The following is a 24,071-nucleotide window of genomic DNA, read 5'->3' as shown; positions in this document are numbered from 1 at the left end:
TTCCACAGAAAACACTCAAAACAATTCAACAACTGTCCCTCCTCCTTTCTACCCAGAGAGCCACTTGACTTCATTCACATATTTTGGTTTTTCAATGTATTTGTTCTTAGGCCTCAAATACCTAGGTGGAAAACCATTCTATTAAGCCTTTCACTATTTTAAAAACATGAGCATCTGAGTTTCTAAGAACATTCTCATTCCTGCATAGTGAGCGATAAATAGAAACCAAATTGTTTGTAGCATTCTAAACTCAAGTATATGTGGCAGAATGGCAGTGGAGTTGATTTTTATAAGAATACTTGTTAATGGTTTTCGAGATGGATTCTGTGCTAATTCTTCTTGTAGCATGAATGATGGCCCTAGCTAGACACTGTCGCTGGGATCTTCATCTATTAATCATGGAGGCTGCTTTCTTATTCGGTTGCCATAGTTTCAGTGCCTCAGATAGTGTTGGGGTGTCTTGGGAAAGGTTTGAGATATACTAGGGCTTGCAAGCCTTGCAGTTATTTTGGCAGTTGTGCTCTGAAAAACTGAAAACCGCTTCTCGTATAATTCAGTGTTGGATTAAAAGAGGCAACTTCTGAGAGTGTCTCCCTGGACCTTGTTATGTGCACATCCAGCTGGTATTTACTCCAGTATTTGCCTCTTGCTCAGTCTTGCCGGCAAAATAAATAAATAAATAAAAATACAGTACAGAGGCTGATGTCACTTTCATATTTCAACAAGAAAGCAAAGGGGTGCAAACTCTTCATTAAGGCTATTCACAAATGTGGGGGTAAATGAGGCCATTCATGACTTTGCTTAAAATTTCTGCTCCATAATTTGGTTTTGGCCTTGCAGATTACTACATAAATAAAATGATATCATGATTGCTGTGTGTTGTGTGTTATTTTGGCAATGGAAACATGTAGAGCTTTACTTCAGGTTTAACCTTTCCTTTTTTACACTTGACACTCATTGCTAAGGAGCTAGAGACCATTTTACTGTATTTTGCAACAAAAGGCTCATACATTTTGGACTGTAGGTCTGCTGCTTTGTCAACTCGTGAACAGTATATGAACATTTTTCATTTATTTAATAATTTCAATATTTTGCTATTTTTTTTTTAGGTTTGTGACTTTAGAGTTGATTAGAAAATGCTCTCCAGTGGTGTATATATTGTGTGACTTGGTCAAGAAAGGATTTGGGGAGTAAATTGCTGTAACAGGGTGATACACATACACACATTCTGGTGATTTATGTGCTTCACGTGTGATGTAGAACACCGCTTGCTTCTGTTAGGCAAATGTGGCCTTGTGTAACAGATAGAGATACACTTCATGTTTCAGTTTCCATTTCTCAAGTGGACTTTCAAGGACTCCTACCAGTCTAAGCCAAGCAATTTAATTCCTTTGTAGATTAAAACATAAAATAATCTCACACTGGAAGCAAACAGTGCTGAATTCAAGACATGCAAAGCATAAGTGAAAATCTAGGCTGATTTAGAAGAAGAAACTTTGAATTCCTTACAAATGGGACTAATCTAGAAAATTAGTCATTTTTTTTCCTTTTACTAGAAAATGACTAGTTTTTATTTCAGAGTGAGCTTCAAAGCAGCGTTTTAAATTTCTCCAGATCCAGCCTGCCAAAATTTTTGTGTAAGATCAACAAGCATTTTTAATGCACGTGCCTATTTTGTTGACCCATCCCTTACCCAACCACATTAAAGGATTGATTTTAGAGGCCAATAATGTGAAGTAAATTAAAAGGATAACATGGCCTTAATTGCTACTGGCTTCACCAGGCTTCTAGGCACCGGAATTTCTTGTGGAGAAACACTTTAAGTGTCACAGCAGTTTTTGATCATGTGGTCTGGCTCACCCAGAGGCTTCAATTATCTCCCAGCCCTTCTCCACCTCCCCTCAGATATCTCTGAGAAGGAAAGAAAATGTGCATTTGTAAATTCAGTATTATGGACCCCTGATTATTTGGCAGGGTAAGAAAATAGGTTCTGTTCATTTTACAGTATTCGCATAGGCTAGATGTTTAAACAACAACAAAAGACATGGAATGGAGGAGAACAGTGGGAGTAAGATCAAAGCTTTTTTCATTAAACAGAATTTTGTTGAATTGAGTTTGTTCTCTCAAATGATAACAAGATTGTGATTACTTTTGGGTGTCGGGTTAGACACAACATTGCACATGTAGCCTTAAGAAAAGTAAAGAGTACTTTTTGTGTAGATGTCAGTCAAATACAATGTGGACTTTAATTAACCTTAATTAATGATTTCTGATTACAGATTTTCTTTTGTGTGCTTTGGAGGCTGCATTTAGGTAGAGTATTTTCAGCCAGTAGTGACATGAACTTGCTTCCTTTGTCTTGCCATGCAAACCACACTAGATTCTCATTACAGTGAAAAATGTGATTCTGCATCATTTCAGAATGGTCATACAAAGAATGAAATATCACTTGGGGAACAACTGAAATTTGTAAGTGGTGTGGAGTACTTGAATCGTCAGAGGAACCATTTCTAATTTTAAAGGAATTTACCTATCAAAATTGCTGATATTTACTGGCTTCTGGCTGGATTTGAGGCCATTCCTTCCAAAGATTGAATGGGATTTTGAGTGGTGCCCCAGTTCTTTCAAATAAAAGCATACTACAGAAGTGCTGGACCTAGCAGCATTTCCTTTGCCCAAGTGTATCCTTTATAAAGTACTAAACATAACAACTAGGGAATATTGTAGACACTGTAGAGAACTGGGCCTTTGTTTTTCATGAAGGGAATATTAACAGAAAATATTTTGAGGAGTCTTGTTCACAGATGGCGACCACGGCGACCCCCCTTCCTGTGGGTGCTGTCAAAGAGGATGGGGGTGACGTCCTCAATCTGCCCCATCTTCGTACCTGAGGGGATCAAGGGCTCTGAGGGCCGACTGGGCCCCAGGTCCAGGGGTCTTGGTCCTATTTCCTCCTGTGGCCTGGTGTTTTGATGTGTAAGGCAGTAATACCCAGTTCCTTGCACCTCTGAGCCACATCCTAGGCAGCCAACATAGCAGCATATGGCAAAGATTCGTCTTGGTCTGCCTTCACCTTCATCCCACCAGTCACACGGCAGAGGGTTTCTTTGCCAGAAAGATCAGTGACATGGACAAAAGTGTCACTGAAGGATGCAACGATATGGCAGACACCAAATACGTTTTCTCCTTCAGCCACCTTAGGTCAGAGGCTGATGACCTGTTCTTCGTTTTCCTTCCCCTTTCGAGGTGCCATTTCTGCATGTTGTCTCCAGACTCCACACCAGAAAGAGTGGGCCTTATTTTTGATTAAAAGTACTTTTTCCTGTGTCATGAGTTTTAGAACAAATATCAAAAACCTGAATTAGGATGTTAATGTGCTATTTACATTCAACTTTTAACTAGAGGGTCTAATAAAGGTTAGATATAATATATTAATGCCAATTTATGAATTAAATTTCTCTGTGAACAATTATTTTGTAGCTTATACAAAACCCTAATAGCATATAACCCATCTAGTTTAGTGTAATTATGCTTATAAATTATAAATGCTTAGCTTTTACAATTAGACTTACCGATCTGTAGGCACCTTAATGAGAAATTACTGAAATTAAATTGATAGGTAATATTTGCTGTACTGTGTTCCAGGGTAGCGGTTATCTAAAATAATTTTTAGAGTATGTGTCTGACTGCATGCAGTATGGCTTTATTTTATTTTATTTTTTTTGAGACGGAGTCTCGCTCTGTCTCCCAGGCTGGAGTGCAGTGGCACAATCTCGGCTCACTGCAAGCTCCGCCTCTCAGGTTCCCGCCATTCTCCTGCCTCAGCCTCTCCGAGTAGCTGGGACTACAGGCGCCCGCCACCACGCCCGGCTAATTTTTTTTTTTTGTATTTTTATTAGAGACAGGGTTTCACCGTGGTCTCGATCTGCTGACCTCGTGATCCGCCCGCCTCGGCCTCCCAAAGTGCTGGGATTACAAGCGTGAGCCACCGCGCCCGGCCAGCTTTATTTTTAATAGAAAAAATGTCCTCCCTGTTGCATGATCCCACCTTTGTCCAAGGAGGAGATGTCAAAAGTTAGAAAGAGCAGAGTAGTTTCATACGTAGCCAACAGAAAAGGTAACACATCTTTTGGATACTTTTTTTTTTTTAAATTATAAAGGGATGTTCAGAGTACAAGGAAAGGTTTCTATTAAAAAGTCAACTTTTATCTACAAGGTGTTTCCTCTCATTTGTGATGAGGGGAAGTTCAACATGTTGAATATGCTGGTTAATTAATTCTCCAGGGATAGCTCCGAGGGTGACGCTTTCGTTTTCATATTTTGTTGTGTCCAAAACACAAAACCTGTTAATATTGCCCAAACACATCCGTTCCCAAGTATTAAAAGGACAATGTAATTGCCTTTGCTGTTAGAAAACAGCTACATCTAGTTCTCTAGCAGATCTTCCAACATGCCAGGTGTGCAAGACAAGCCTTTGAAATGTTGTGAATAACTTGACATTATCACATTGTTACTGAAATGCAAATTCGACGTAGAACATGAAAGAATTTTAAATGTACGAATAGGACAATGCATGTCATCAAGCATACCTAGTCTTAACTTGCTTGTTCTGTGAAAAGTAATCATAACGTATTTGCATCTTTTATTGTTTTTCCTTGGCCATGTTTAAAGTGCTCAACACACCTTCCTGGGTGGCACCTTGTTGGGGAGAGAATAGATTGGCTCCCAGCTTTGAGGTGTTTAGATAGGGCTGTTTTGCCCAGTGAGGAGATACATTTCCCCAAATGAGTCTTGCTGAGTTCTACATTAGAATTAGAAGTCAGCTTACTGACTGTATTTAATGGTGTTATTATTAATAATAAAGACTATTTATATAGTGCTTGTATTTTTCAAAATGTGTTTATAAACATTGCCTTATTTCATCTTATCACAACCCTCTAGGTTAGGCAGGATAGGTATTATTAGGCCCAATTTAAAGATAACAGGTTTAAAGAGGTCAAGTAATTTACCTAAGAGCTCACCTCTGGTAAGGGAAGGGCCTGGACAAGGTCCCAAACCATATGAATCTGAGTTTTGTGCTCCTCCTTATCGCTGTGTTGTGTACTCAATATTTAAAATTAAAAAAGATTAAAATTGTCCAATCATAGTTCTAACATTATTCCTATTATACAGAAGTGAATCCTGACACAGAACAAGTTTAGAAGTAGCTTTTTGAGGATTTCATCTGAGGCTTTAGTGCAACCGGGACCTAAATTCCTACTTCTCAGTGAAATACCATTGCTAGGAGGGGACACTCACTGTCTCTGGAGGTTCTTAGGGTCTTGAGTCAAAATCACCCTAAGAAATACCGAATGGCAAATGGTAGGTGATTTTATTTGGGATTCTAGTCCTATTTTATGGTCGGGATAAAAATAAATAGTTACATAAGGGTGGCAGTTTTGACCCTGGCGCAGGGTAGAACTGGAGGGACAGAGGTTGAATTAGATACTCTGTCAGGAATATCCTCCTGGGGCTTGCAACTCATACCTATAAAACAGAAACACGTTTTTAGCAAGGAATGAAATAGACTGCATGGCACAACCTAAGTGGATCTTCCCTCTGACAAAGGTCATTGTACTCTGGTTCAGGCTACTGGATCTAGTGAAAGCAATAGCTCAATTTAATTCAATAGATAATTTATTTAGCACCTACTCTTAGCAAGGAAAAGTTCTACACACTGCAGAGAGGCAGCGATGAACTAGTTCAGAATTTACTGGTTGTGTACCTACTGTCGGCCCACATTTCAGTGAAGAAGGTAGAGATGTGAAAAGTCTTTCTAGTGTAAGGCCTGACTATTCTCTGTCCCAAATGCAGAATGCAGAAGATGCTAAGAAGGCCAAAAGTGGCTCTGTCCAGCTAGGAGTTCAGGCTGGGCTCCATTGAAGGAGGAAGCATTTCAGTTGCGGAGTGAGATCTCCCTATTTGGGAGGCAAGGGGGAGGAGGAGCAGTGGGGTGAAGGGAAAGGCAGGAGCAAGGCCCAGAGGTGAGGAATGTAGGACTTGGCCCCCGAACAGCAAGGGGCCCTCCTGGTGACTGAGGCACAGGGACAAGGTGATGTGGGGAAGCCCTGAAGACAGAGGAGGCATTGAGGCAGCTTGTGGAGGGCTGTGCCCAGGGTGCTGCAGGTGGCTGAAGCTTTTCAGCAAGAGGATGATGTCACCAGATCCGTGTTTTAGAAGTATAAATCTGCTAGGACTGTGAGTTGAAAAAGGAAACAGATTCTGGGTATGTTGGCATGGTACAGCCAACAGGATTTGGGGCCAGTTGGATGTGTGGGGTAAGGGGGAGGGGAAGGAGTAAAAAATGGTTCCAAGGTATCACCTCTGGGGAGCTGAGTGGATGGTTGTGGCACTGGCCAGGACAGGAACCCAGATTTACAGACAAAACATTTAATTAACTGCTGTCATAAACCGTATTTAAGTGACACATAATAAGCACAACACCAAACTCCAACACCTAGTTGCAAGGCTCTTGTATTGGTGCGAACCCCAAGAGCGCGCCAACAACCAACACCAGGCGGTGTGGAGCAACGCGCTGTTTTAATGAGCGCCTGGGTGCAGACGGGCTGAGGCCTAAAATGGCGTCAGCCCCAAGTGAGGACTGGGCAGGGGTTTTATAGTCTCCTCTAAACAGGAAGTGTCCCAGTCTGACTGTAACTGCTACGTGGTACCCTGACGGCCTCTCTCGATCTCCAGGGGGTACCTGTCTTCCGGCCAGCTGTCTTCCTGCTTCTGCTATCTGGGTGACGCACCAAGCCTTGCCGACTGGGCCTGAGGAGGGAGGAGTTATTCATCCCCCCAAGCTTTCAGGCCGGGGGAGAATCTTTCACTAGTCCTATTGTGCTCACTCTCAGCTCTTCACAAAGAGTGCTGAAGTTTTTGAGTATGTTTAAACCGTAGCATTTGGTCTGGCAGTTGGGACCACTGCCACTGTCTTCAACGTTAGGGAGGTTCATACCATAATATGAGGTGGCTAATATGAGGAAGACGGAAGCACATTCATTGCATCTATAAAAACCACTGTTACAAATGGGCAGGAGGACCAAGGGCTAAATGATCTGTTCATGTAAAAATCGGGGCATATATGGGGCCACCTAGTTCCTGTTTATTTCATTCCAAACAATTTTACTTTATGAAAGTTTTTAAATTCTGAAATTAGGTATATATGTGTTCTCCCTCTCCCCCCAGCTCAGTGTTGGGCATATTTATATGAGTGTGTATCTCTTAAATTGCCATGTGCAACTGAGATGTTGCAGATGATGTAATTCACAAAACAAATAACGCTTAAATTGTGTTGTTTATTTAATAAGACAGTGGTAATCAGACAGCTAGGCCTTTTTTCTTTTTTGCTGCATTGTGCTAAAATTGAACACCGCTTATATAGTGGACAGGGAAGTGTGTTTAGTGATATTTTACTTAGGAATAAGTAAGTCTTCATTGCATAGATGATTGGGGAATCACAAATTTCATTTTATGGTTTCAACCTTTAGATAAATGTTGATACAGTTGTCCAGAAGAATCTTTCGATGACTCTACTAGTTTAAAATAACTAATAATTATACTCTTTAAAAAAAACCTTAAATGATGGGTATTCTCTAAAGCATGCGGGGCTTAAAACCTAGATGATGGATTGATAGGTGCAGCAAACCACCATGGCACATATATACCTATATAACAGACCTGCACGTTCAGCACATGTATCCCAGGACTTAAAGTAAAAGTAAAAATTAAAAAAGATGGATATTCTATATTTATCTTTCATGTTGCATTTTTCTTTGTGAGGTTTCTAAATAACATGAATGTTTTATTCTCATTCTGTATTTTAAAAAGAAGCTGAGTAACAAAAGGAAAACAAAATAGGATTGGAAAATCAACTATTTTCAGGGGACTTTAACAAACCGAATATCTAGAAAGGTTCTAGAGAACCTTTATGAAACTGTTTGTTTGGATGTCTTATTTTAAAGGCATATTAGAAGTAAACATTAAGGAATGATTTGATTTTTAAAAAATGTTGGGACACCATATTTGAGTTGGTATCATAATGCCGAGAAACCGAATTATAGATTATTTATCTATTACATGCCACATTATTGCATAGTTGTGCTATGGCTTGTTTCTAACTTTTCTTGGAGGCTGCCCTCTAGTGTTACTGAATCTCAGCACAACCACTTTTGTTTAGAACCTATGAAAGGTGACAAAACACACAGAATGCTACCGTCTAGTCAGCAGCTAGAGTGTTAAGTTTATGATACATAGTTTGAAAGATTTTGAATAAATTAAAATGTGCACATCACCAGTGCTCTTGATGGCATAGAAGACAACACTGGAAAAAACACACACCAATGACTGTGAATTGAAGCCATATCCGGAATTCGAAGTCTAACACAGGTTTTAGGACTACCTTAACCAATTAACTTCACTTTTATTTTCTATTTTATATGTGCAAAAAAGCTACATGTGATAAAATAAGCTCTCTCTAAATAAGGCTATAAGAACTTCTTTAGTTTAAATAAAAATTATAAGTATTAAGAAAAGCACTTTGGGAGGCCAAAGCAGGCCAATGGCTTGAGGCCAGGAGTTTGAGACAAGCCTGGGCAACATGGCAAAACCCCGTCTTTACTAAAAATACAAAAATTAACCAGGAGTGGTGTCTCATGCCTGTAATCCCAGCTACTTGGTAGACTGAGGCACGAGAATCGCTTGAGCCCAGGAGGTGGAGATTGTGCCACTGCACTGCAGCCTGGGAGACAGAATGAGACTCTGTCTCAAAAAACAAAAAGAAAAGTATTTCAACCACCATTGGGTGGGATGTGTTTGACCAGACAGCCTCAAAATTTATGATATAATTAGTCCTCAGAGAAGAGTTCTCAAACTTCAACACATTTTTCTATTCCAAACCTTCAAAGAGTAGATCCAAGCACTTTAAAGATTATTCTCTAAAGATATTAAGAAGAGAAGCACACCCTGCAACCTAAATGGTGGTGTTAAGTACTTTTCTGACAGTAGTGCCAACTCTGCTTTTTCTGGGATGAAGAGTAAGCATACTCCAGAGCCTGCAGAAAGTGGGGAGCGTAAATTTCAGACACAGTAGCTATTTTTTGCATGTATAATGATGGCATTCTCAGTGGATTATGAAGGTAACGTTGCAACACTCCAAGTACATCCAGCTCACAGCAGCAGAGTGACTGACGTGTATTCTGTAAAAATGGTTACTGGCAACAGTGGTTTTCCAAAGTTCTGAAACTCAGATCAGGAAGAACAACTAAAATCATATTAGCACTACACACACACAAAATGAAGCTGAACACCAAAATGACACTTGGAAGTCAGCTTTTCTTCTAGACGGGTGTTATGATAGAGTAGTTGAAAGTATGGGCTCTGGAGGTTGCTATTCTATTGGCTGTGAGATCTTGGGAACATTACTTAACATCTCTGTGCCTCGTATTCATCATCTGTAAAGGGGAAATACTAATGGTACCTACCTCATAAAGGGAGTCTGATGATTAAATGAAACAATATGCACCAGAATGATGTCTGGTACATAATCACTCAATAAAAATTAGCTATTAATATTTGACACCACACCCTCCTAATATAATTAGCTAAATTCAATGTTTTTGTCACCAGCAGGATATGGGTTCTTGACAAGTAAAACTAAAAAGACAAGATGATGAGGAGATGATAGTGTCCAGATGAATCTTTCTGCCAGTTTCTGGCTCTTTATGTTCTTTTGTGTGTCAGAGCATGATTTAAAATAACTGAGTAAATAATCATTATTTCATTTTATTTAGGAAATATAGTACATGCCTACTATGTGCAGAGCACTAAATTAGATCCTATTGGATATTTCTAAAATATTAAATAAGGCATTAGGAGTTAGGTGACTACGTTATGCTACAGTTTTTATTTGCCTTTGTTGGGTCCAGTGCCCAGTTAGGAGCCTATGTTTATCAGGCCCATGGTGCCTTGAGCTATAGCCTTCCTGTCTTCCGTTCTCAGAGGAAGAAACTCTGAGGTCATAATATCAAGTGTTTCTTCACTGGATGAGTTTTCTGAATGCAGTGTTTAGATTGTAGGTAATGTAGATTGTGTATTTGGAAACATACTCAGGGATTTTCACTAACAAAGAGGGCCCAAAGATCTCTGTTAATTAATTAGATTTTTAAAAAATATGTATTTATCTTTTAGGGACTGGTGTCCTTCTGTTGCCCAAGCTGAAGTGTAGTGGCATGGCATGATCATAGCTTACTGCAGCCTCGAGCTCCTGGCCTCAAGTGATCCTCCTTAGTAGCTGGGATTACAGGTGCACACCGAGCCTGGATAATTTTTACAATTTTTTTTTTTTTTGAGGGGGGCCTTGCCATGTTGCTCAGGCTAGTCCAGAACTCCTGGCTTCAAGTGGTCCTCCTGCCTCAGCCTCCCAAGTAGCTGGGATTACAGGCATGAGCCACTCACCTGGCTCTGTTAACTTAATGTCTGACTCAAAACCAGTGTATAGATACAAACAAGTTTATTTTATATAATAAAACTTTGTTATATGTGGTGTTAACTACTTGTACCAATAAACTGAATTTTCAAATTGAGTCATGGGGTTTAAACACTTGTCTTTCACAAAACCAAATACCTGAACCGCTAAACAGCAAAGTGGATAGATTGGAAAGTAAACCCCTATCTGAGCCTGCCTTCACCCCTACTTCACTGAGGTATAATGAGGAGATAGAAAAGAAGTTGGGTGAGTCAAGAAGAGAAACAAGGGCCGATCATTAGCTCTCAAGCAAACAAGAGTTAATTTTGGCTTTATCCATTCCAGTTTACTCAGGTGGGCACAGCCTGATTCACAAAAATAGGGAACTTGTTGGTCAGGGGTTAGGGAATGTGCTAACAAAAGCTTGGAGACTGGGTGTCTCTGGAGCTGGATAATGGGAACTGGGGCCCCTCCGTCCCAGTGGCAGAGAGGATTGTGTTCATTTGGTATTCACCCAAAGTCAGAACCATCTGACAGCTGTTTGTTGTTTCTTGTGAAATGGACTTGGGCCCTGATCAGATGCTAGTGGACAGATGTTCACAACACAAAAGGCTTCATCAAAATAGGCACTAATTGGCACCCTCCTGACAATCTCAACAAATAAGGCAGGAATGGGCTGTATCTGCTGTTGGCCATCTCAACACCCAAGCCTGCCTTTCCTGGCTTAGGCAAGAGGCCCTGTTGGGGAACTGAGCTTTCTCCATAGCCAGAGATTTTTGGTTCCAGGGCTTCTTGACATGAAGCTCCCAAAAGGTATTGAATATTTGTTTTATATGTATATATGCTTGTATGTATATAATTAATTGAAACCTTTTAAGAAGGTAGGCCAAGGAAGGATCATTTGGACTTCACCACCCACCTCTCACCAAGGCAAGTCTTAAAATGCAGAATTTTCTCCACAAAGTTGGTTTCTATGCAGGAGTTTTCGAACAAATACTTTATACAAATTGTTACATATTATCTTCATATGAACCCCTCCAAATAAATGTGTGTATTTTATTTTATCTGTGATGTAGTTTTGTGCAAATAGTTTTGCTAAATGGATTTTAAAAACCTAAAGCTGTTTTAAAGTGGATATTTCAGGGGCAAACTGGTTTGACTATACCCCATAAATCATTAGATAGGGCTTGTTCCTACTTGTACAGGATACAATTAAGTTTGATTTCAACAGTTCAACTGTCTTTTTAGTGCCGGAGACACTTTTTCAGTAAGCATTCTCTCCTCTTTTTTTTCCTCTGAATTTTGCAAGCTGGGAACAATACTTAACTCCTGGCTTATTATTAATACTATTGGAATCTGTTACCCATCTATGTACCGGCAAATAATAATTCTTTCTAAGGCAGGATGTAGTTTTACAATGCCTGGTTTAAAACACTTTTACTGATGTAACTGTTTATTACCGTTTATTACAGTAGAAATCCCTTTCCTACTATAGGGCTGTCTGTGGCCCTCCTCCCATCATTACCCGTTGAAGTCTTCTTTTTCCCACTCCTCTCCAGGAATACAGACTTAAGAACGATCCATGCTCCACTACAGATATTTCCAAAACACAATCTGTATTAACCCAGGCTGGACACATTTTATCAGTCATTTCTATAATTATTTATTTAAAAAAATGACATACGTGGTTGCTATATCGTGTGGAGTGTGAGAAGCTATCTTATCATGGTACTATTCATCCTGGTTGAAAGGATGTTGGTTTTTTTCCCCCTAACATCTCACTCTCAGGATTTCTCTGGACCAGGAATCCACCCCCTCTTTCCCATTCTCTAGTGTGGCTCCTGCTCCTTTGAATGAAAGGCTGCTCTGACTAAAGGAGCTAGAATATGCCCAGCAACCAAGGCCGGGTACTATTGAGTCCATTGTTTGCTCCTAGCACTGTGGAGCCAAATCTCATTTTATAGCACAGTGTGTTCTAGGAATTCCACTTCATCAGTACAACAGACCTACTCTAATGCCTTCCTATTTTCCCCATTTGCTGCTGTCACAGGCAGCGCCACACAGTCCTGCGGCAGGCAATTATAATTCACTTTTCTCCAAGGCTCTGCTCTCCCCCTTTTGCAAGGGACCACAAGGCATCAGCTGCCATATTAAATAGACGCTAATGACACCAAGTGTGAGCCACCAGAGCTGTGGTTGTGATGGTGTGTTTAAGATTTAATCCTTTTGAGGGACTGAACCCGGAGTTCAGAGGTGGTTTATAAGAAATTTGGCTAAGATTATACTTAATGGATTTTCAAGTACTGAAAGGTATTTGTGTTTAAAGTGAATATATTAATAAAACTTTCCAAACATAGTCACAAAAAATAGATCTGATACAAAACTATGTAACGTATTATTCAAAGTAATATAATGTAGTTGTCTAATAATAATATATTGTATGTGCATATATGCTGTATGTACTCATTTTCCCTCTATAGTTTTCTAAGCGGTTTGCTTTTTTCTAAGTGAAGTGTCCTTTGGCGACTCACAAGGATTCTGGGGAATGAGCAAATGCTCCCTAGAGCAGGGCCAACTCCTCCTGGGCCCTTGTCTGTGCCAGGAGATGCTTTTCTCCTGGAGACAGGATCGCCATCATTAGTAACTTATCCCTACACCCAATCCATAAAAGATTTTACCCTTTAAAATTTTCCAGCATATTTTGGCAATGGTGGAATGAAAATGTATTCGTTTTTGTCACATCTGGCAACATTTTGGTACCTCTTATGAAATTATTTTCTATTGGATTTGTAAAAGTGCCCCATTAGTAACACTTCCTGTAAGTGTAAATAAGCTTTCCCATAGCTGTCCCCTCACCAAAATAGATCGGTTTTGAACCTTCCTGCCGGTACAGAGGATGTGGCCTGATGCTCCCTCCAAGACAGTGGCTGTCTCACCTTCACACTGCCCAGGCCGCTTAACTAAATTGCTCCATGGCCTAGTGTAGTTATGCTGAAGGATGGAGAAGAGCATCCCTTTAATGAACCCGGAGTATTTCATTTATTACCAAATCATTAGTTGACCCAGAGAGTGGCCAAGTAATTAGTGTAAAGTTTTGCAGAGCTTTTTTATATGCACCATCTCATTTCATTCCCATAGTCCTCTATGGCACCTGCCTTTTTACCCTGGCTTGCAAAAATAGAACTTCTCTTGACTAAAAAGATAGTCTGTGTAAAGTTCTGTGTTTTATCACTTTACCCAAATATTGTTCTTTGTAATTTTCAACTTAACACACTAAAACATACTGAAAAAAATGATTACAAAATCCTTTTTTAAAAGAAATGTGTACATCAGAGGAAGCCGTAGGCCATAAATACTGTTATTTTATACACTCCTAGGACATTTTAAAGAGCAAGAACAAGCCTATAGCTCACCTTGCAGTGCTCTCCAGGTTAATCAGTGATTCTTTGACTGGTGTCAGTGACATTTGGTGGGTAGTGACTGGCATGCCTGTATTTTCCTTTGGCACCATTTCTTCAGGTTCATGTAGAAAACTGCAGTCAGAATCTACAGACAAGATCCTGTGACTGGCTCTCAGGAGAATCCTTGTGACAAACATCTGGCAGATATGTTTTAAAGTCCTACAATAGCTGTCAGAAACTTGATGGCTCCTGATACGTTACATTGTCAGTCCAGACACACTAATTCTTTAGTGGGATTATTGATGTTGTTGTAGCACATGTGCATTTAACTGCAGAAAGGAAGCTGAAAGAGAAAGCTTGTTGTGATTACAACCTCTGAGATACCTATTATATCTGAACTTAACAATTTTGACCTGATAGTTATCAGGTCAAAACTTAGTGGTGGGTGGGAACGAAAAGATGTCCGAAAATGAAACTATGTGTATGGGAGAAGAGACTGCATGTCACTGATGACCTGCAGAGAAGCCAGTGCCTGGGTTCAAATCCACCACTCTCTAGCTGTGTGACGTCAGGCAAGCTCCTTAACCTCCTTGGGCCTCAGTTTCCTCCTTTGTAAAATGGAGTAGTAATAGCATCTGCCTCATAGGTTGCTGTGAGGATTAAATTAGTCCATATGTATACATTCCCTTGAGTGCCCATTACATCATAAGCACTAGATAAGTGTTTCCTATTTTTACATTTCCCCCCAAATCTTCTGCTTTGTAAAGGTAAATCTTCTGCTGATAGAGGATGAACTGCAAAGACAGTGTGTGTGTGTGTGTGTGTGTGTGTGTGTGTGTGTGTATGCTAAGACTATGTATCATGTGGGATTGATTCTGCACTTGAATTGTAACACGGGCATATTTGGCTGTTGTTGCCTACCTTATCCATTTTGACACCTCTCCTACTCTCAAAGCCCCTGCATATCACTTGCTTCCTCTACTTTTCCCCTTCAGATTATTTCACCCATGTTCTGTTTGGTCATGACCTGTACGTGTACCTCATCTAAGTGATGCTTTATGAATTCCATAAAGCCACTCATCTTTGAGGCCCCCAAGAACAGAGACTATTCCCTAATGATCCTTTTGTGCAGTGTTAGTTGTTAAATGTGCTAACGGATGCCAACGTTTGAAAATGGTGCTGATCCATGACCTCTTTTGACAATGTTAGATTCCTATCCTTCAGAGTGAGAATTTTAGGCATGAGGCTGCTTGAGGGACTGGGTTGTCCAAGACAAACCTGATCTCCAGGGTTGAAGTTTGGGCATGTATGAATCAATGCCCATCAGGTTATTGTGGTGATCAGTCAATATTGGGAGCCTCTGATTTAATTAATCATCCTGAGAATAATGTTCCTTATATGTAAGATTATTAGAAAGCCAAGTTTTCTCTCAGAGTTTCAGTGCAGATCAAATGATGTCCTGTTTTTACAAAGCCTGAAGCCCAGGTAAACCTAAGGCACTGTTATTACTGTTATTACTGCAGAGCACTTGGGTGCTTGTGGAAGGTCCCCAGGCTACAGGGTGCAGAGATGTCCACTGGGCACATGCTGACAGATCCTTCAAAAAATGGTACTTAAAGAAGATTAGATGAACATTTCTGGGAAAATCATCTCTTTTGCCTTCTCATTGGTTCAGTAAACCCAGTTAAAGGCAAAGTTTCCAGCCCTCAGAGCCTGCCATGGGATTTCTGTATCATTAGATATTGTTAACGTTAGCACTTTTGGAGTATTATTTCACAGACATGGTTTCAATGTCCAGAACCAAAAGGTGGAGAAATGGTGTCAGATAACCTTAGAAAGCATCATTTTCTTGGTAATCTCTCCTTTCTTAAAATAATCTAGATATTGCTGACAATGTGAAATTTGTGACTAACCTTCAGTAGATATGTTGATTTTGCTTTTAAAATAAAAACCAAGGATGCTTAGACGTAGTCATAAGGGAAAATATTTTGAAAATGAATGATCTAAAATAATAGATATGTATAATATTTATATTTTAAAAAGACAATGACTGTGATTTAAAGTGCCTCTAAAAAAATTAACTCTTTAACCATCAGTCCCTTTCCACTCAAACCCTAAAGCAATGCAGTTTCATATTTTCTGCTTGTACAAGGTTAGGATCCATGACTGACTCAAACATGATCGTTTAGATGACCATTTAGAAGGCCCAAGGGCAATGCAACCGGCATTTCTGGGTCACAGCTAATTGAATGGAATGTGTGCTGTGACCAATCGTACAGGTAGCACTTTGGCAAAGAGGTGTTTGTGAAAGTGCATAAGTATTGTTTGTGCATTCTGATTATTGTTTGTATACTACTAAACGCTCTGAAAAGTGTTATAATTTGTACATAGTATGAATGATTTGGTGGGGGGAAACTCCCTTGTGAATTTTGTATAAAGAGTGTACTGCATTCCTGTTGTCACCAGAAAAGTACTGATATGGCACATTCTGTTAACAGTAATTGGATATGTATGCTTTGTTAGAAGAGAAGAGGGTAATTTCCCACTTATTATAAATAAAATTATTCTTATTTCGTGTCTCCTGTTTCCACCTCTGTTTATATTTTGTTTTGTCTGGGCAATGTTGGTGGAGATGAAAAGAAAATTAGCCTCTCTAACCTGCAGTCAGAGGATAGACAACCGTGGATCCCTGGGGTTTCAGCTTGAGCTACCTCCATACCAGCTCCCCATTCTTGTTTCCCCTTCCAAATCCATGAGGGCTTTATGGTAGTCTGGTCTTCTCCAGGAGATAAGCATGATCAAGATCCTCCTGCTTCTAATCTCTCCTCTCCAGGCTTCAGTGCTTCTGTTCTAGTGTCGAGCTCTCCATACGCTATGGGAGGGTATGGAACGGGGGAACTTATTCCATTATGAATGCTCACCTCTCTGACTCCAAGAGAAATTTTTATTTCTAGATTCAGGCCCTCAAATGGTAGAGACTTAAAAAGACTTGTAAAGTACGCTTTTAGTAGGTCCCTGGCGATATTAAGGGAATTTAGCATGTGACGTTTTTTCCATCTAGTTTTTAAGAGATAATTTATCAGGTGCATTTTGTTGTTTGCTTACAGTGATTTTTATTTGTATTTTTCATTGATTCATCAGACAGCCTGAAAAGTGCTTATTTGGTCTTTCCATCAGCTAGCACTGAGAACCTTTAAATCAGTGGTTTAGAGTACTCTATCTACAAGATCATGCTTTACTTATTGTATACTTCTTTCTAGGAGTAGAAATTGCAGATAGAGAAGGCCAGGTCTGTCCTATTATTCTTTTAATTTCCAAGGCAGCATTCATTTAAGCATAGCATTTAAAATGATATTGTAATGCCTTTGGATAAAATCCTTTTGCAGAACAGAAATGTGCAAAGCAATACTGTTTTAAGGTGAATCGAAGCCATCCAGGCAGAGAGAATAAGGTTGTTTTCTTATCTCTTCTGTTGACTTGGTCTAATCTGTGGGCAGTTTTTCCTTGGCCTCAATTTTCCCATTGGAAAGGGGATTTTTGGAAACATATCTTAAAACTCTTGAGCTGAAGAAGCTATATCAATGAAAAATGTATTGTTTAAACACAACAATAACTTTTCCGTGGTATGCAGCATTCTATTTATACACTATAAGTTGAGAAAAGCCTTGAAAGCAACACAAATACCAAGAAGCCTGTTTTATAATTCCTGACTCCAGAAACCCTGAGATGTATTCGCAGCCTGTAGTCACCCTCCAGAACCCAAGCAGGACCTTGGAACTTCACTCCATATACCACTCCAAAGCAAGTTTTCTGCTCCAGTGTTATGAGAAATGTGATATTCACTGAAATGCACCATGAGTCTGGAGAACTACTGTTCAGCCACCTTGGGCATGGCATCTAAATGTACAGTATCAAGAGTGTAATAGCCTTCCCTGGAAGCAAGAACTAAGGTCCATAAATCAAATCTCAAGTCAAGAGAAGAAAACCGTCCAGGAAGGCGAAGGCATTATAACTGGCCTGTAGTGTCCAGCTGTACTGATACCACAGAACTTTGGAGCCAATTCAAGACTGGTCAACCCCAAACTGGGAAATTAAGTTTCAGGGCTGCCAGACATCCCTGTTTGCAGATGTAAATGTAAGTGATAGGACAGGTGGTCTTCAAAATAACCATGGTAGCCAGGAGGTCAGAGTCCCCAGCGCAAATGTGAGGCTGGGGATAAGTTCAGCACTTTTGGAGATGGCATTAATTTGTAGCCCCTAAAAGCACTTTAGCTCCTCTCAAAGTGTAGCTTGCATATTGCAAGGATCTGAGTATAATATACCTTAATTAATAGTGCTGATCATGTTCCTTCCTTATTTGCAGAACACTTTACATTCACGGGTGTTGACTCAGGGGATCACTTGGCTTTTTTTTTTTTTTAAAGTATCAGATACATAGCAGTTTACATCATTGGATTTTATCCCCTGGTTTAGATCCAAAGACATTATTGGCCAGTCTTAATGCTTGCTTGTTACTAATACTGTTATGAAATAAAAGCTTCTGTTGCAGAAGCTTCCTTAATAGATAAAACAAAGGCCTCTGCTTAATCAGTACATTACTTAGAGAATATTAATGAAATAGTTAAAAAATGAGGGAAAAATGATGAATGCTTTTAAAATATTGGCCTTTTCACCTTAATGTGTCAGAACCACTTATTTTCTACAACACATGTCTCAAATTTGCTGGCATTTCAGATTCTTAGGGGTTAATTTTCTATGTTCGAATCTTGAAAAATAAACATACAAATGTAGGATGAATATATTCAGAGGGTTTAGTGCATGCTTTGGCTAGCAATTCAATAAAGATGACTTGGAAGGATCAAAGCAAAGATTTCCACAAAATTGAATATGAAATTTTTCAGCAACATCAATGCTATACCTCTTCAGGACACTTGTACACATGCCCACAGTACTACCTAGCATTTATTTAATGCCACTAGAATGAAAAAGATAAATTCTTTTGAGGCTAATAGATTTTTAAAAAATTGTTTTAAAGTCCTTTTAGAGTACCAGGAAAAACTGACTCAAAGGCAAACAGCAAACAGAATGACTTAATGGAAATCAGACAATAAGCCTAAGGAAAAAAAGTAGGGTTGGAACCTAAAATAAATTCAATATATAACACCATTCCATTTTGTTCCCTTTCCTTTTTGTTTTTCATGAGAATCTATATTTATGGAAAAGTCAGTTGATTGCTTATCAGGCTGAAGCTTGTGTTTGCTCAGACTAGCAATAATGAGCAATAAAAAGAGGTGGGAATGGTTAAAGTGAGAGGAGACGGAATCAGGGAAAATGGGTGGGTTCAGTATAGTTTGCAGGCTCTGAGTTTTGGAAGCCCAGTAATTCTCCCTTGTGCTGTTATGTTCATTGAAGTGGAGTTAAGATCAGGATGTGTAATGAGTATGGGGGCTTTCCAGGCAGTGGTCTGCTGGCTGCACAAAAGAGCTCCCAGTAATTACCTAGTTACATCTCTACAGTCAACTTGACAAGTAATCTAAAGCCTTGCTCCTGAACCAGCAGCATGAGCATCACCCAAAAGCTTATTAGAAATATAGATGCTCAGGCCTGATACTAGAGTGCCTGGATATGAATCTGCATTTTAACAAGATCTTCAGGTGATTGGCATACACATTCATATTTGAGAGACATTGACTGAAGGAACACATGAACACAAGATGTGAGAACACATAGAGTGTGGGGTGCAGTAGTAGGGTTGTCCCAGGAAAAGAAGGAGCAGACTTTTTAGCTAGTGAGCTAACTCATTATAGGCATGTACAGATGTTTGTTAGTAGTTTATCTTTCAAGTTGTAAAGCAATCAGAGGGTCTCAGGGAAGTCATTACATGGACCTTTATAAGCTTGTGACTCTGAGCTTGTGACTCTGTGTCATAGGAAGCCAATACTTGCGTAAGAGCCCCAAGGCCATGTGGGCAAATGGAGCTGAGATAAGAAAGCCTGATAATATGAAGAGTGATCCTAATCTCAGCGGCCTTTGGGATTACGGTTATCACCAGGTTTTAGAGCTTTGACTCTGGTAAACAAAGATTCTGCCCTTGGTTTCCAATGCATACTTATTATTGAAATGATTTATTATGTTATTGAAGCATCTTGTTTCCAAAATGCTTAATAGCCCTTTAAGAACCATCTTAGCCTCCTGAGATAGCTCTACTGTGTCTCTTGACTTTAAAAGGCAAATGAGGACTTATGCCATCAACGCTGCAGAGTTATGATGAATGGCAGAACTAGATAGGGCCATGAAGATGGCAGGATAAAAAGATGCCTGTCTTCAGAGCACCTCTTTTGAATGGCATCTCCAAGTCTTCATCCAAAGACTAGATCGGTTCTTGTCTCCACTTTCCCATTTGGAGCTGCCATTTTTCCATAGCAGCCAAGCTGGCTAGGTGGTGTTAGAAGTGTCAAATGCTTGTTCCCTGGTGCCACAAAGAAATAGCACTTGAACATTAATTTTCTCAATAAGGCAATTTTTACTTTCTGCAGAAAGGGTGCTCCTCGCAGATGGAACATGGTCAGAGCACACTTGAACAAAGGAGGGAAGCAATTTTTTTTTTTAAGATGAAGTTTCGCTCTTGTCCCCCAGGCTGGAGTGCAATGGCGCAATCTTGGCTCACTACAACCTCCATCTCCCAGGTTCAAGCAATTCTCCTGACTCAGCCTCCCATGTAGCTGGGATTACAGGTGCCTGCCACCATGCCTGGCTAATTTTTGTATTTTTAGTAGAGACGGGATTTGACCATGTTGGCCAGGCTTGTCTCGAACTCCTGACCTCAGGTGATCCACCCACCTCAGCCTCCCAAAGTGCTGGGATTACAGGCATGAGCCACTGTGCCCGGCCGAGGGAAGCAATTTTTATCCCTTACGCAGCTTGTCCCTGCTACTGTGTCCTGTCTCCATTGGCTGGAGCCAGACCACACAATCTAAGCTAAACCCAACTGGCTATTTTAAAGAGAGCAGGTGTATGAGCCAGAGTGGTGGGGTGAGTAGTTTGGCAGGGGAGACAGTTAGGAACAGGTAACTAAAGGTGACTTAGGTCACAGCAGGTGACTAGGATGAGTCAGGATGGAGCAGGTGAACAGGGGAACAGATGTGAGCTACTGATTAGGACTGGCAGGAAAGTTGTTTATTGAAACCAGAAGCAAGAAGGTGAAGAGAATGAGGAAGTTAAACTTTAAAATGGAGAATCAAAGAATAAGAGAGCTGAACATACTGACATACTGATTCTTTGAAGAGAAACTTGGGGTTCACTATTTTGAACAGTGGTATGCTTTCCCCCTGGCATAGTTGCCTCTATCAGTGGAGGGTGAGGCTGCAGATAAATCCTCTGCCACTTCACCTTTTATGCCAAAGTCTAAAGGCAATAAATACCAAGTTAGAGAAACATTGACTAGAAATGGTTATATCACAGTAATCACAAATCTGTTCTTGTCCTTGCAACTTTTTGACATAATGATCTCAGTTGGCCAGGCGCAATGGCTCATGCCTGTAATCCCAGCACTTTGGTAGGTTGAGGCGGGAGGATCACTTGAGCCTAGGAGCTTGAGACCAGCCTGGGCAACATAATGAGACCCCCAACTCTAAAAAAAAAGAAAAATATTCAAAAATTTCGCTGGGCGTGGTGGCATATGCCTGTCATCTCAGCTACTCAGGAGGCTGAGGTGGGAGGATTGCTTGAGCCCAGGATGTCGAGGCTGCAGTGAACCATGATCGTGCTACTACACTCTAGTCTAGGTGACAGAGTGAGACCATGTCTCCAAAAAAATAAAAACAAAAAACAAAACAAACAAAAAACCTCAATCCTGTGTGGCAGACGGGAGACCTCAGGAGACCTCTGTAAACTGCATCCATGCTGTAGACCCCACATCCAAGCAGCGCTGCATCCACCAGCCTTAGGAAAGAGGATCAGAAAGGAAACTTCTCAGTGATCCTAGAAACTAACTTTGACAAGGAAAGACCACCCACAGTGGAAGTGGTTGGAAGGAGAGCCTTCATATTCAAGTACCCTGGTTATTTCATTAGGGGCCAAGGAGAATTCTTTTTTCCTATTTCTACTAGGGTGCATTTAATCTGCATTAGTAATGCCACAGAGAACATTTACTGTCATATAAGCAAAGACCTTGCAAATGTATTTTAACAGCAGTTCAGAAGACTGAAGAACTTAAAAGAGAAGTAGAGAAGAGAGAGCCTGCAAAGTCTACTGTAAAAGTAAAACGTGCTAGTTTTGGCATCAATTTAACCACATTGGAGACTTGGTCAGGAGGATTGAGGCTTGACCACATTATCTAAACACATCTGCTTGCCTTATCATATTGTCCCATTTACTTTTCTTTTTCTTCTGCCAGCACAAACTTGTGTCAGCATGTGGAAGTGGTACTTCTGCTACCTAATCTGTGTTAAAACAGCCCTGAAGGGTCATGCAACTAGTCGGATTGTAAACCTTTGGAGAAGATTAAACAGTCATCATGTATTAATCAGTCTTGATCACGTTGTGAATTAAAAGATGAAATTCTTGGCCTTATTTTAAAAGATAACAGGTCTAGATGTTAGAGATAAGCATTGTTTTTATATTAGTCAGTATTTCTATGTAGCCAGTAATGTTTCCAGAGTAGTGAGAATTATTCTAAGAAAAGTATTTTCAATATAAACTAGACAAGAGAAAAATGGAAGTTTAATACACATCTGCAGTGAACATGCACATAGGAAAACATGAAAACGTGAGTATAGTGAAGTTTGAAGTGGGAGAGAACCTTTTCTGGACTGGGTTGCTTTGCTCACAGGCCAGGTAGGAGGGAGCGGGGGGGAGGTTTTACTGGACCCAAGTGCCTTGTAAGAATTTTCCAAAAACATTAAGTAAAATTTAGTTAGTTGTGAAGTAGAAAGGTAGCACTTCTATGTCTTCAAGGAATCCAGTTATAGTCATAACACAGAAAAACCAATCATCCCTCCCACAGTAGTTGAAAGATAAAATTGACGTCGTCTTGAAAGAGAAAAGCTACTATTTTATGAGCTTAGAAGAAAGAAAAATTCTTCAACTTTATGATATGCTATTTGGGCTCTGTGAGTATTCAAATATGCCTACATTTACAGAATCTCAGTGTTGCAAATGGAAAATAATGATGCTATCTTTAAAATGACCCCCCAAAAAAAAATCAGAGAAAGGGTTCAAGTGCTGCTGAAGTAGCAGCCTCTGGAATTAAAGGAAGTGATTGCCAGGCTGGGGAAGTGAAGCAAACAAATAGTCATGAACAGAAGAGAGCTGCTGCCCCCACTTCCTTATGCGCTGTGCCATTCAGCCCAGGCACTTACTGTTTCTCTAAGTGTGATGCAGAAACCAGCTTGACTCAGGGTTTAAGATGATGGTAACCCTCACAGGTTTTGCACTGCTCCACTTTCTGCAAATGGTCAAACTTCACTGTCAAAGAAATCCAGATTCTCTTAGAATCCTAGCAGAGTGTGAAATTTGACTTTTTTGGGTTTCTAAATTTTGTTTTCATTTCTTTGATGCAGTAGATGTATGGCCCATGGTGCTTTTAAATTCTCTGCAGTCTGAAGTAAATGAGAGGGAAGAAAACAAATATTATCTGGACTCTATTAATGAAAGATAAAGGGACAGTGAGGGTCCTTTAAAAAAGGCTATTAAAAATGATACACGCCTGTAAAAGGTCAGGGAGGGGGTCTCATGGGAAGAAATAAAGTGCAATAGAGTAATGAAGAAGAAAAAAGGTAACGCTGAATGTCCTTTAAAAGATACTTCATTTTTCAAAGAAGTGTCCAGAATTCTGACTTATATAAACACCAGAATATTGATCAGTTATGGTAGCAGATTTTGGTGCACAATTCTCAGACTGACACATGATTTGGTTAGCAGGTAACAGCTGTAAAGGATGTAAGAAATCATTATCTGAGATTCCCTATGGAAAGTCTTAAAAAAAGATTCTACACCAATTTCTGTATCTCAAATAAAGAAGGCATACAAAGAGACTCAATGCCTGATGGTTCCCCAGGCTACTGTACCAGCAGCGGGGACAGAGTCCTCAGATAACATGGAGAAGAAAATGAATGGGCACTACCAATGTATTTGCTAAGATATGACATGTGCTTCTGCACATGAGA

At 40.0% G+C, this 24,071-nt stretch overlaps 1 protein-coding gene and 1 pseudogene across 3 annotated transcripts in view; one reads left to right on the top strand and one right to left on the bottom strand.

The window, feature by feature from the left end:
• The window catches only part of SEMA6A (semaphorin 6A), a 132,621-nt gene that overhangs the window by 9,144 nt on the left and 99,406 nt on the right, over window positions 1-24,071 (top strand). The window lies entirely within an intron of this gene.
• LOC105739395 lies at window positions 2,629-3,358 on the bottom strand (annotated as a pseudogene).

This window comes from Nomascus leucogenys, chromosome 2 (genome assembly GCF_006542625.1).
Source record: "Nomascus leucogenys isolate Asia chromosome 2, Asia_NLE_v1, whole genome shotgun sequence".
Lineage (NCBI taxonomy): Eukaryota > Metazoa > Chordata > Mammalia > Primates > Hylobatidae > Nomascus > Nomascus leucogenys.
Note: the sequence above shows the minus strand (reverse complement) of the source record. Positions and strands in the feature narration are given on the sequence as shown.